Raw genomic sequence first — 12,577 nt, 5'->3', positions numbered from 1 at the left:
TCCAACAGTCCATTTTGTAAATGGATGATGATGAGCTGTGCATCTAAATGACCAATGGACGTAATTTTTCACCTACAAACTCTTGATCAGGTAATTGTATTTAAACCAGTTTATTTGTTATATTCAATGACTCGATCGCAGCTGCAGATCTCACTTGATGGAGATGTGTATGAGATGTGCTTCTATTCAAGCGTGGAATGCAACATACTGGTAGGGGTGTAAATGGTTTGGATTCGGGTTGGATGTGGCCAACAACTAATCGGATGTTAGCTAAGTGGCTTTGAATTCAGATTCGGATTTGGATGGTGAAAAGCTCACACCATATCCAATTTTTTACATGCAATTGGATTCGGATATCCATCAAATCTGGATACTTGATGGATTCGGTAGCAAAAAATTAAAACCATATCCACATCTGAATATAATCAGATATCGATTTCACTTAAATGAATCCTATTTAATGGAGTCAAATTTGGTCGGATATCGGGTAAAATCTACGTACTGACATCTGCTTGATGAAAGTAGCAGTCTCTCGAGAACAAGTGTTGAAATCCGAAGCAGGTTATATGCCCCCCCCCCGAACACGCAGGTGCGTCTTTGGGGGTTCGAATGAGCGCCATGTATATAAGCACGTGGGGCTCTTATCCCCGTGTGTCGGCATCACTTAGCCTCGGAGTCTAGTGCGGTTGCAAAGACTTAAAGTACCCTTTCCTGCCATTCTCGCCATGAAACGATGGTTAAAAAAAAGGATAAAAATGTCCTCCATCCAGAAAAGGGAGGATGCCATGAAATGACTGTTCGAAAAAAGGACAAAAATGTCCTTCATCCAGAAAAGGGAGGATGATCTTAACTCTTCAAAGTCCAAGCGTTCCGTTTTCACCCTAAGCAGTAAATGATGCACCATCTACTGTAACAAGAGCTCTCTTTGACGATGCACCATTTGTCGTCGTCTGCTACTGTCGAAGCATCCTTTGCCATCGTCTGCGTAGTGGGAGCATCGTTGTCACCATTGGCTGCATCTACCTTCTGGGTGTTTCTCTTCCACTATCAGATTACCAAAACTCCTGTCATTTCGGTGAGTTTCGTGTAAGGTTTCGTTATATAAACAAATTGATTTATAAATCTGAATGTTAAATCTTACAACTGGTTGTACTATTCATGCTAAATAACACCTATTTTTATACTAAAACAAATAGATTTATACCTATCCACCTTCTGAGTGTCGAAAAACAGTTAGCACAATTTGTTCTTATGAAGGCCAAACATTATAACGATATGTACTTATAAAGGCTAAATTTCTACAATGATTTGTACGTTGGAATGCAACAATGATTTATACATTTAATGCAGTAGCGATTTGTACATTTGATGCAACAATGAATTATACGTTTGAAGCAGTAGCGATGTGTATTTATGATTTATGAAGTTACCACGATTTGTACTTAAGTTTGCTAAATCGTACAACAATGTTTACTTATTAAGCTCAAACGTTAAAACAAATGTATTTATGAAGGGTGTGATTTCTACAACGATTTGTAAGTTTGAAGCATGAACGATTTATACATTTAAATCAGTAGCGATTTGTACATTTGAAGCAACAACGATTTATACGTTTGATGCAGTAGCAATGTGTATTTATGAAGTTACCTCAATTTGTACTAAGTTTGCTAAATCTTACAACGATATTTACTTATGAAGCTAAATATTGCGACGATTTGTAATATTGGTGATTGTGTAACGAATGTGATAATTTATAATAATATATACTTGGGAAGGCGGTTGTAACATAGAATGATGCAGTTAAATTTATGTGTCTTGCATGTTAGCAATGACTAAAATTCGTAAGACAAAAAAAACTCCGTCGTTCGATGGGATGACTATTGAAAAAATTATTCGTCAGTCTGATATATATGAGCGTTATGAAACGTACCAAAATATATTGAAGATTGAGAATGATAAAGACAGGGACAAAGCGTTGGAATTGTATAATGCAGAGCCTGATCCATCAGATATTGAAGATGAAGAGCAAAGGAAGAAGGATGAGGAAGAACTAAAGATGATGAAGAAGAAGGATGACAAAGAGAAGGAAAAGCAAAGAAAGGAGGAGGAGAATGAAAAGCAAAGGAAGAAAAGGCAAATAAAGAAGGAGAAGGGGGAGAGGGAAAGACAAAGGAATAAGGAAGAGGAGAATGAAAAGAAAAGAAAGAAAAGGCAAATGAAAAAAAAGGAAGAGGAGGAGAGGGAAAGACAAAAGAAGAACAAGGAGGAGGAAGAAAAGGAAAGACAATTTAAGAAGAAGAAAGAGAATGAGGAGGAGGAGAAGAAAAGGCAAAGGAAGAATAAGGAGGAGGAAGAGAAGGAAAGGCAATTGAAGAAGAAGAAAAAGAAGAAGGAAAGGCAAATGATGAAGATAGAAGAAGAAAGGCAAAGGAAGAAACATCAGGATGAGGAGGAAGGAGAAGGAGGATGAGAAAGATAAGGAAAGGAAAATGAAGAAGCATGAGGAAGAGAAGGAAAGGAAAAGGAAAAAGCAGGAGAAGAGAATGAAAGGAAAAGGAAGGGAGAAGTAGAAAAGCAGAGGAGGGAGGCGGTGGAGCGAAGGAGCAACAAGAAAGGCAGAGGAGGAGAGAATGAATGTGGAACAAGAAAGGCAGAGGAGGGAAGAAAAGGAGCGAATGATGGATCAACAAGAAAGGCAAAGGATGGAGGGAGGAGATTAAGAGGAGAAAAGTGTGACCAAGGTACGTAAATCGCTTATATCTGTCACAATTTACTGTGATAGGTATTATTATGTATAGTGATTACTATGTATAACGATTAATGTGATAGCGATTACTATGTATAGTGATTACTGTGATAGCGATTACTATGTATAACAATTATTGTGACCTATGTATAGCGATTACCGTAATAACGATTAGTACGCATAGTGATTACGTAACAATTTACTGTGATAGGTATTATTATGTATAGTGATTACTGTGATAGTGATTACTATGTATAGCAATTACTGTGATAGCAATTACTATGTATAGCGATTATTGTGACCTATGTATAGCGATTACCGTAATAGCGATTAGTACGTATAGCGATTACTTTGATATCGATTATTGTGTATACGATTACAGTGATAGCGAATATACAATGATTATTATATATAGCGATTACTATGTACAACGATGTATAGAAGTACAAATAAGACTAATTGTGATTTGATACGAATAATATGCTATTTTGTGTTACAGGGAGGTCAGAAGAGAAGTATAACACTAGGTGAAAAACTCAGAGGGCGGTGTCAGTGGTTTGTAGTTCTGTCGTGGTATGGATAACTGAGTGAATATCAGAAGGATCGTTTATGAAATATACACTTCAGCAGCCTTCTGGACTAACATTATTTTGAAACGTGCTGAAACACCATGACCCACCTGGTCAATAAGTGGAATCATAAGACGAACACATTTCAGTTTGATGGTTTTGAGATCACCATGACCCTAGAAGATATGACACAAATTACGAGTCTTAAGTGCCATGAAAGTATTGTCCTAGCACGGGATTCAAACTATAACGCAAGGGACAAGTGCACGACCCTTCTAGGAATATTGATGGAGGACTAGGGTGAATGTATTTTTGGTGGAAGCAATTCCACATTGATGAAAGTTTCTTCTTTCCGTAATAAATGGGAAGGTCGGACTGCTACATGTGCATCTGAAAGAGCTGACCAAGTGTTGCGTGACTTTCTTCTTTATTTTTTTGGACTTACTTTATTTTCGGATTTGTCTTGTTTGAGGTTAAGTTACCTGTGGCTGCAGTTCTTGGAAGACTTAGATGAAGTCGACAACGATGCATGTGGTGCTGCTATGCTCGCACACTTATACAATCAACTTTACCGTGCAAGTAAGGGTACAAAAACCATCAGAGGGTTTTGGCCATTTGTCCAGGTATTTGTTTATTATATATTTGGTAGTTGTAGACTAAGATCGTTGAAGGTTATAGTCTTATTAATATATTGCTTTTGTAGACCTAAGCGTGGGAGCATATTGTTACCTTGCATCCTCAGTGTGGCCTTGCGATTTATGGTTTTCCTAAGATCGACCGATGGGCTATAATAAATGTCAAGGAGGATAATGCTAAGTTCATTTTAGATGGTCTGCAATTAAATGAGGTAAATGGTTTAAAATCGTTTACAATCACTTTAGAATTTATCATTCATTAGTATAAATCGTTGAAATGTTTAACATTCTTAAGTAATCATCGCTGCAGGATTTTGTCTTCATTAGTACAAATCGTTATTGCATTAGCATTTAACATTCATTAGTATAAATCATTCTAATGTTTAACATTCTTCAGTAATGATCGTTGCAGGATTTTGTATTCTTTAATACAAATCATTATCGTTTTAGCATTTAACTTTCATTAGTGTAAATCGTTGAAATGTTTAGCATTCTTAAGTAATCATCGTTGCAGGATTTTATCTTCGTTAGTACAAATCATAATCGCATTAGCATTTAGCATTCATTAGTATAAATCATTCTAATGTTTAACATTCTTAAGTAATGATCGTTGCAGGATTGTGTATTCTTTAGTACAAATCGTTATCACTTTAGCATTTAACTTTCATTAGTGTAAATCGTTGAAATGTTTAGCATTCTTAAGTAATCATCGGTGCAGGATTTTGTCTTTGTTAGTACAAATCATTATCGCATTAACATTTAGCATTCATTAGTATAAATCGTTTTAATGTTTAACATTCTTAAGTAATGATCGTTGCAGGATTTTGTATTCCTTAGTACAAATCGTTATCACTTTAGCATTTAACTTTCATTAGTGTAAATCATTGAAATGTTTAGCATTCTTAAGTAATCATTGCTGCATGATTTTGTCTTTGTTAATACAAATTGTTATCGCATTAGCATTTAGCATTCATTAGTATAAATCATTCTAATGGTTAACATTCTGAAGTAATGATCATTGCAAATTTTTGTATTCCTTAGTACAAATTAGTATCACTTTAGCATTTAACTTTCATTAGTGTGAATCGTTGTAATTTTTAGCATTCTTAAGTAATGATCGTTGCAACATTTTATTTTCGTTAGTATAAAGCGTCATCACTTTAACATTTAACATTCATTATTGTAAATCGTTGTAATATGTAGCATTAATTAGTGTAAATCATTTTAATACAAAGCACTCATTAGTAACAATCGTTGTAATATATTTAACACTCATTATTATAAATTATTTTAATATTTAGCATTCATTAGCATGAATAATTATGTTTATACCTAAACCACAATCTCCAATGTACAGAGTGTATGGAGATTGTATGGAGATAAGGAGGACGATGACCAAGAGGTTGTTGTTGAGGCTGCGAGACTATCTGGCTGCAATATTTGGTTGTTTAGCAAATCTGAAGTCGATTTGCAGCATGGTAGTCGAATTCTCCTACAAGCTGGCTTGGGACAGTCTACCCCAAAACAGCCAGTGGAAGTGAAAAGGAAGATGAATAGTGATGGGGACAGGAACGTGAATTGACACGAACGCTTCAGGAAACAATTGGATAGCTGGAACAAAGAAGGTGTTCGTGTCATAGCATATGATTATAAAGAACGAAAATATGACCCCAACTATTTCAAAAAATATTGGGAACCCATACTCATATTGGTTCATATTCATAGGGTATGACAAAGTTTTTATGCTGGCTGTCACAGGCCTACCGCAACCCTCCTCCTTTATCCGGGCTTGGGACCGGCAGTGTATAACTAAACAGTTATACACAGGCGGAGTGTAGTGAGCAACGAAATAGAGATGGGAGTGTAGTGAAGCTTGGTGAGCAAGAAATACCGGTGGATGATTCTTTCAAATATTTGGGATCTATCATTCAAAAGTATGGAGAAATTGATGGAGATGTAAATCATAGGATAAAGGTTGGGTGGATGAAATGGAAGAGTGCAACTGGAGTGTTGTGCGATCGTAGAATGCCATTGCGGTTGAAGGGAAAGTTTTATAGGATGACTATTAGGCCCGCTTTACTATATGGTACAGAATGTTGGGCTGCCAAGAGACATCATATTCAAAAAATGAGTGTAGCTGAGATGCGTATGCTGAGATGGATGTGTGGAAATACAATAAAAGATAAGATTCAGAACGAGGAGATACGTAAGAAGGTAGGCGTTGCACCCATTGAAAATAAGATGAGAGAGAATCGTTTACGGTGGTTTGGACATATTCGACGAAGGCCTAATGATGCTCCAGTTAGAAGGATGGAGAAATGGGAAAATATATTAGTTAAAAGAGGTCGGGGTAGGCCTAGGAAGACATGGATGGAGGTGATAGAAAAGGATATGAATGCTTTGAACCTCACCGAGGACATGGCATTGGATAGAAATGAATGGAGGAGAAGGATTCATGTGGAAGACCCATAATGATTTTCTTTGTTGGTTCATATCGCCGACCCCAATTGTTTTGGGATGAAGGCGTAGTTGTTGTTGTTGTTGTATTGGGAACCCATACGTCGAAATCTGGAAATTGAGAAGAAGCAACGTGGAAGTAAGGTCCCTCCTATCCCCCAACATGTCATCTTCCAGTATAGAAAAAATGTCCATTGTGTCCCTCCGGCTACAACTACGATTCTTTCAGTTGCAGTACACGATGATGAGCCAATATAGCTCACAAAAAAGAAGATAGTCTCCGCCACAAAGTTGGAGATGTTGAAGAGGGTGAATAAGGAGTTACGGAAGCAGGTGCAGAATTTAAGAAAATAAATGTGGTCACAATATGGTATACTAGTAGAGATGATTACCAGTGGTTTTAATAAGATCGAGGAAATGAAGAGGCCACTGAGGAAAGATAGTCCACCAAGGAAAAGAAAGAGACGATTTGTACGTCATAGTCCATCTGAGTCGTCAAGTGCCACTAAATAAACATTATATACTTTTTATATACCGATAATTATTTATTGTAATTCTATAATTCTTTGTTGTAATGTGACATTCTATAAATGTATAATTCTTTTTTTAATAAGCATAACACACAAGTGCCACTGAACAAATCGTTGTAATGTTCGGCCTTCATAAATAAAAATCAAAAAAGCGTTTAGCGTTGTGTACTGTTGAAATTATGATTTGCTTTTACGAGTTATCTTTCTATTGCGATTTACACAATGATTGATAAAAGGCTGAAACGATTTGTACGTATGAAGGCTACGTGCTATCACGATTTGCTTGATACTGATTGGCTTGCAATCAATTATAATTCTTTATTGTAAGCTAACATTCTTTAATTATATAATTCTTTTTATAACAGATTTTGATTTATTTTTTATAGAGGAAGTGTCCTATCACGATTTGTACAGCCAAGGACATAAAGCAGAAAAGATTTATCCTATCACGTTTTGCTTTTACAAACTTCATCTATGTGAACGATATGTCTTATCATGATTTACACAATGATTGATTCATAAAAGGCGGAAAGGAAAAATAATAAATAAATCAACACGATGTTTAGACTTAGTAAAGTACAAATCGAGGTAACTTCAATGATACAAATCGAGGTAACTTCATAAATACAAATCGATTTCATTCATAAAGACAAACAAAGACATATCGTTGTTGTGGTAACTTCATAACTACAAATCGACGTGATTTACAACCATATTTATTTACAAAAAATATGAGTATTTAGTTACAATACATCATGACCAATGGTTTGGCTTAAATACAATACATGGCCATTATCATTAAAGAAAACAGACATCGTCATCAACATCATCCCCACGTCCAAATAATTATGTGCTTCGAATGCAATCCAGGTGCGCATGAAATCCAGCTTGCTAGTGCAGAAAGCTTCGAGGCAGACCTGACGAAGCTGCAGAATGTATGGGATCCCAACACACAGAGAAGATGAAGGTTGCATGACTGTAGCATATTTTTCATGAAGTATATCGAAGATTAGACAGATATTTTTTCGACTGTGAAGTATGGTTTGCGAACGATGGAGGGTCCAGCAATAGAAATAGATCAAATAGATGGTCATCAGCATCACCCTCTGTCTATCATGCAGAATATTTATGCTTGCTCCGATATGGCGGCAACGATTGAGGATGATTATGGTTGTTATATTCTGCGTAAACTTCGATATACTTTATGACAAATACGCCATAGTCATATGTGTCATGAATATATCAATATATACACGGAAGATAACCACCATAATCATCATTGAAGATTATCCAGATCTCTCCTCATGACGTGGAACAACTAGGTTATCAGCCTCAAACCCCATCTATCAAGCACAGGTAGAAGGAACATAGAAGAACTAAGAAGAAAGAAAAATACAAGGAAGAAGAAGAAGGAGAAGAAGAAGATGAAGGCAGAGGAGAAAAAAGAAAAAGAAGAAGTTGCGCTGTCGTAGAAAAGAGGAAGAGAGGTTAAATAGATTAGGGTTTTAGACCTGGATAACGGGTCATGTCGGGTGGGATAAGGTTTTACATAGAATAGGGTTTTACACAGATCTATATTAAGGTTTTACATATACTAGGGTTTTATGCACGTGTACACAAATTGACACTAAGTTTAGACTTAGTAAAGTACAAATCGAGGTAACTTCATAAATACAAATCAATTTACAACTTGATACCAATTTGAGTAACAGTTGAAAATCGATATCACTGTTTTGTTTACAATATTTTAGTGACAGTTGAAAATCGATATGAGTAAAATGCAATATTACATATCGATATCATTCAAAAAGATAAACAAAGACATATTGTTGTCACAGTAACTTCATAAATACAAATTGATGTCCCGATAATTATTTGTTGTAATTCTATAATTCTTTTTTGTAACTTGACATTCTATAAATGTATAAATCCTTTTTTAATAAGTGTAACTAACAATTGCCACTGAACAAATCGTTGTAATGTTCGACCTTCATTTATAAAAATCAAAAAAATGTTTAGCATTGTGTACTCTAAAAATTATGATTTGCTTTTATGAGTTGTCTTCCTATCACGATTTACACAATGATTGATAAAAGGCTGAAACGATTTGTACGTATGAAGGTTATGTGGTATCGCGATTTGCTTGATAGTGATTGGCTTGCAACCAGTTATAATTCATTAGAGGCTTTTTTTTGAAAACTTATTGGTTGACTAATTAGCAAATTCATTATCGTAACATTTCAACATTTGTTCAAGTTATTTAATTTTTAATTAAAAAAATTATGAGATCTTTGCAGAGTATTTGGGTCGACCCAAATGGATATGGAAAGAGTTTTAACTCAAATAAGGGTTTGGACCATACCTATAAGGGATTTGGATCATTTTAAGACCCAAATAGATCTCCTCTAACGTAAAAAAGCATTTTAGATCCATTTAGAGAACAAATTGGATCCTAATAAGAAAATAAGATATCGAATCTACTTGAAGACTCAATAAGATCCCATTATGTAAATTAACATTTGGACCCATTTGGAGTTCCAACAGGATTCCAATAAGTAAATAAGGCTTTTGGATCTACTTGAGACCTAAATGGATCTCATGAAGGTAAAATGAAATTGTTTGGATCTAAATTCAATTCAAGACCCAAATAGATCCTACTTAAGAAAACATGATTTGGATTCACTTATGATCTAAATGAATCTTTTTAGTGTACTATGAATTTCACTAGAATATAATAAGTTTTGGATCTATCTAAATTCTAAATGGATCCTACTTAAATAAATAGAATTTAGGTTCATTTGAGACCCAAATAAATTTAATTAATATATATATATATATATATATATATATATATATATATGTGTGTGTGTGTGTGTGTGTGTGTAAATGTGTATCTCTCTATATATATAATAGTTTAGATTGGGTTTGGATTTGATGATAGCTAAATGGGCCTCACAACCAACCCAATCCAATCTCTCTGGATTGAAATACAAATTATGTTACCCTGATTTTACTAAACACGTCAATAAGTTAGACAATTATTTGTAGCAAAGGCAAATCATTGTCTCTGACATATACGTCATTATGTAAATCACTATAAGACACTATATGGTATAACGATTCAAATACAATATATGTACAACGATTTGTCCTATTGTGATTTACGCAATGACTGATAAAAGTGAAAAAAGAGAAAGAAAAACAAATCAACACGATATTTATTGGTAAAGTACAAATCGAGGTAACTTGATAAATACAAATTGACTTACAACCACATCGATTTAAATTTCATAATATAACAATATTTGTCCTATTGTGATTTGCTTTTACGAGCTTTGTCTATGTGAACAATATGTTCTATCGTGATTTACACAATGACTGATTCATAAAAGGCAAAAAAGAAAACAATAAACAAATCGACACGATGTTTAGTCTTAGTAAAGTGCCTAAACAATATTTTAGTAACAGTTGCAAATCGATATGAGTAAATCGTGATATTACATATCGATATCGTTCACAAAGACAAACAAAGACATATCGTTGACGCGGTAAATTCATAAATACAAATCAACGTGATTTACAACCACATTCATTTACAAACAATATGAGTATTTAGTTATAATACATCATGACCAATAGTTTGGCCATGAAATGATTTATAACAAAGGCAAATCATTGTCTTCGACATAGATGTCATTGTATAAATCGCTATAGGACACTATGTGGTATAATGATTCAAATACAATATATGTACAATGATTTATATATGTGAAGGCTAGATGAGACAATGATTTTTACTTTTAATACAGTTTATTCACAGAACAACTTTTTGCGCAATGATTCATCTACAGTATATGTACAACGATTTGTATATGTGAATGCTAGATAAGACAACAATTTTTACTTTTAATACAATTTATTTACAGAACAACTTTTTTCGCAACGATTCAACTACAATATATGTATAACAATTTGTATATGTGAAGTCTAGATGAAACAACGATTTTTACTTTTAATTTAAATGTTAAAGCAATAACGATTTGTACTAAGGAATACAAAATCCTGCAACGATCATTACTTAAGAATGTTAAACATTAGAATGATTTATACTAATGAATGCTAAAAATTTGTGGTTGATTTACTACTAAATCTCGTCGATGGGGTACATGATAAAAGCTCTATAATAGTCTAAAAATTTATGGTTGTCCTATATCAATTTACATGTTGTCCTATATAAAATATGTAGAACGAGTTAGTAAAGTATCTAAAAAAAACAATATTTAACTATAATAATTCACACAAAAAAATTCATTCATTTCGAAATTCTAAAAAAATTGTGGACTTTATACAAATTTTCTCTCTTATGCAAACTTTCATTTTAAATATCTAAATATACGAATTTGTATTATTTAGATACTTTACTAAGTCTAAACATCATGTCAATTTGTTTATTATTTTTCTTATTCACCTTTTATAAATCAGTTATTGTGTAAATCACGATAGGAGATATCATTCACATAGACAAAGCTTGTAAAAGCAAATCGTGATAGGATAAATCATTTCTGCTTTATATATGTGGCTATACAAAAATCGCGATAGAACACTTCCTCTATAAAACAGAAATCATGATCTATTATACAAAGAATTATATAATTATAGAATGTCCTATCGCGATTTACAACCACAAATGTTTCATAGATACATCGTGACCAATGGATTGACTTAGATACAATACATGACCATCATCATCACCGACCCAACCCGTTGTCTAAGTCTAAAACCCTAATCTATTTAACCTCTCTTCCTCTTTTCTGTGGCAACACAACTTCTTCTTTTTCTTCTTCTTCCTTGTATTTTTCTTTCTACTTTGTTCTTCTATGTTCCTTCTACCTGTGCTTCATACATGGGGTTTGATGCTGATAACCTAGTTGTTTCACACCGTGAGAAAATATCTGGATAATCTTCGATGATGATTATGGTGGTTATCTTCTGTGTATACATAGATATATTTATGACACATACGATTGTGGCATATTTGTTGTGAAGTATATCGAAGTTTACACAGAATATAACGACCATAATTATCCTCATTGTTGCTACCATACTAGAGCAAGAACATATATTCTACATGATAGACAAGGGGTGATGTTAATGACCATCTATTTGATCTGTTCTTACTGTCGAACCCTCCATCATTCGCAGACCATACTTTGCAGTTGGAAAAATATCTGCCTAATCTTTGATATACTTCATGACAAATATGCTACAATCGTGCAAGCTCCATCTTCTCTAACTGTTGGGATCCCATACATTCTGCAGCTTCGTCAACTTTGCCTTGAATCTTTCTACACTAGCAAGCTGGATTTCATCTATATATTGATATGTTTATGACACATACGCCATAGTCATCGTCCCTAAATTGATGCTCGCAGGCATGAACGAAGGGCTTGGTTGCCTGTTGGTCATGTGAAGCCTTATATGTGCTCGATCTACAACAAACGAGGAGACCACGACTGTGGTGTATTTGTCATGAAGTATATCAAAGTTTATGCAGAATATAATAATGACAAATATGCTACAGTCGTGCGGTTCCATCTTCTCTGCCTGTAGAAACATATCGATGATGATGGGATCTCATAC

Source organism: Nuphar pumila, chromosome 14 (genome assembly GCF_984573655.1).
Source record: "Nuphar pumila chromosome 14, dmNupPumi1.hap1.1, whole genome shotgun sequence".
NCBI lineage: Eukaryota > Viridiplantae > Streptophyta > Magnoliopsida > Nymphaeales > Nymphaeaceae > Nuphar > Nuphar pumila.
Note: the sequence above shows the minus strand (reverse complement) of the source record.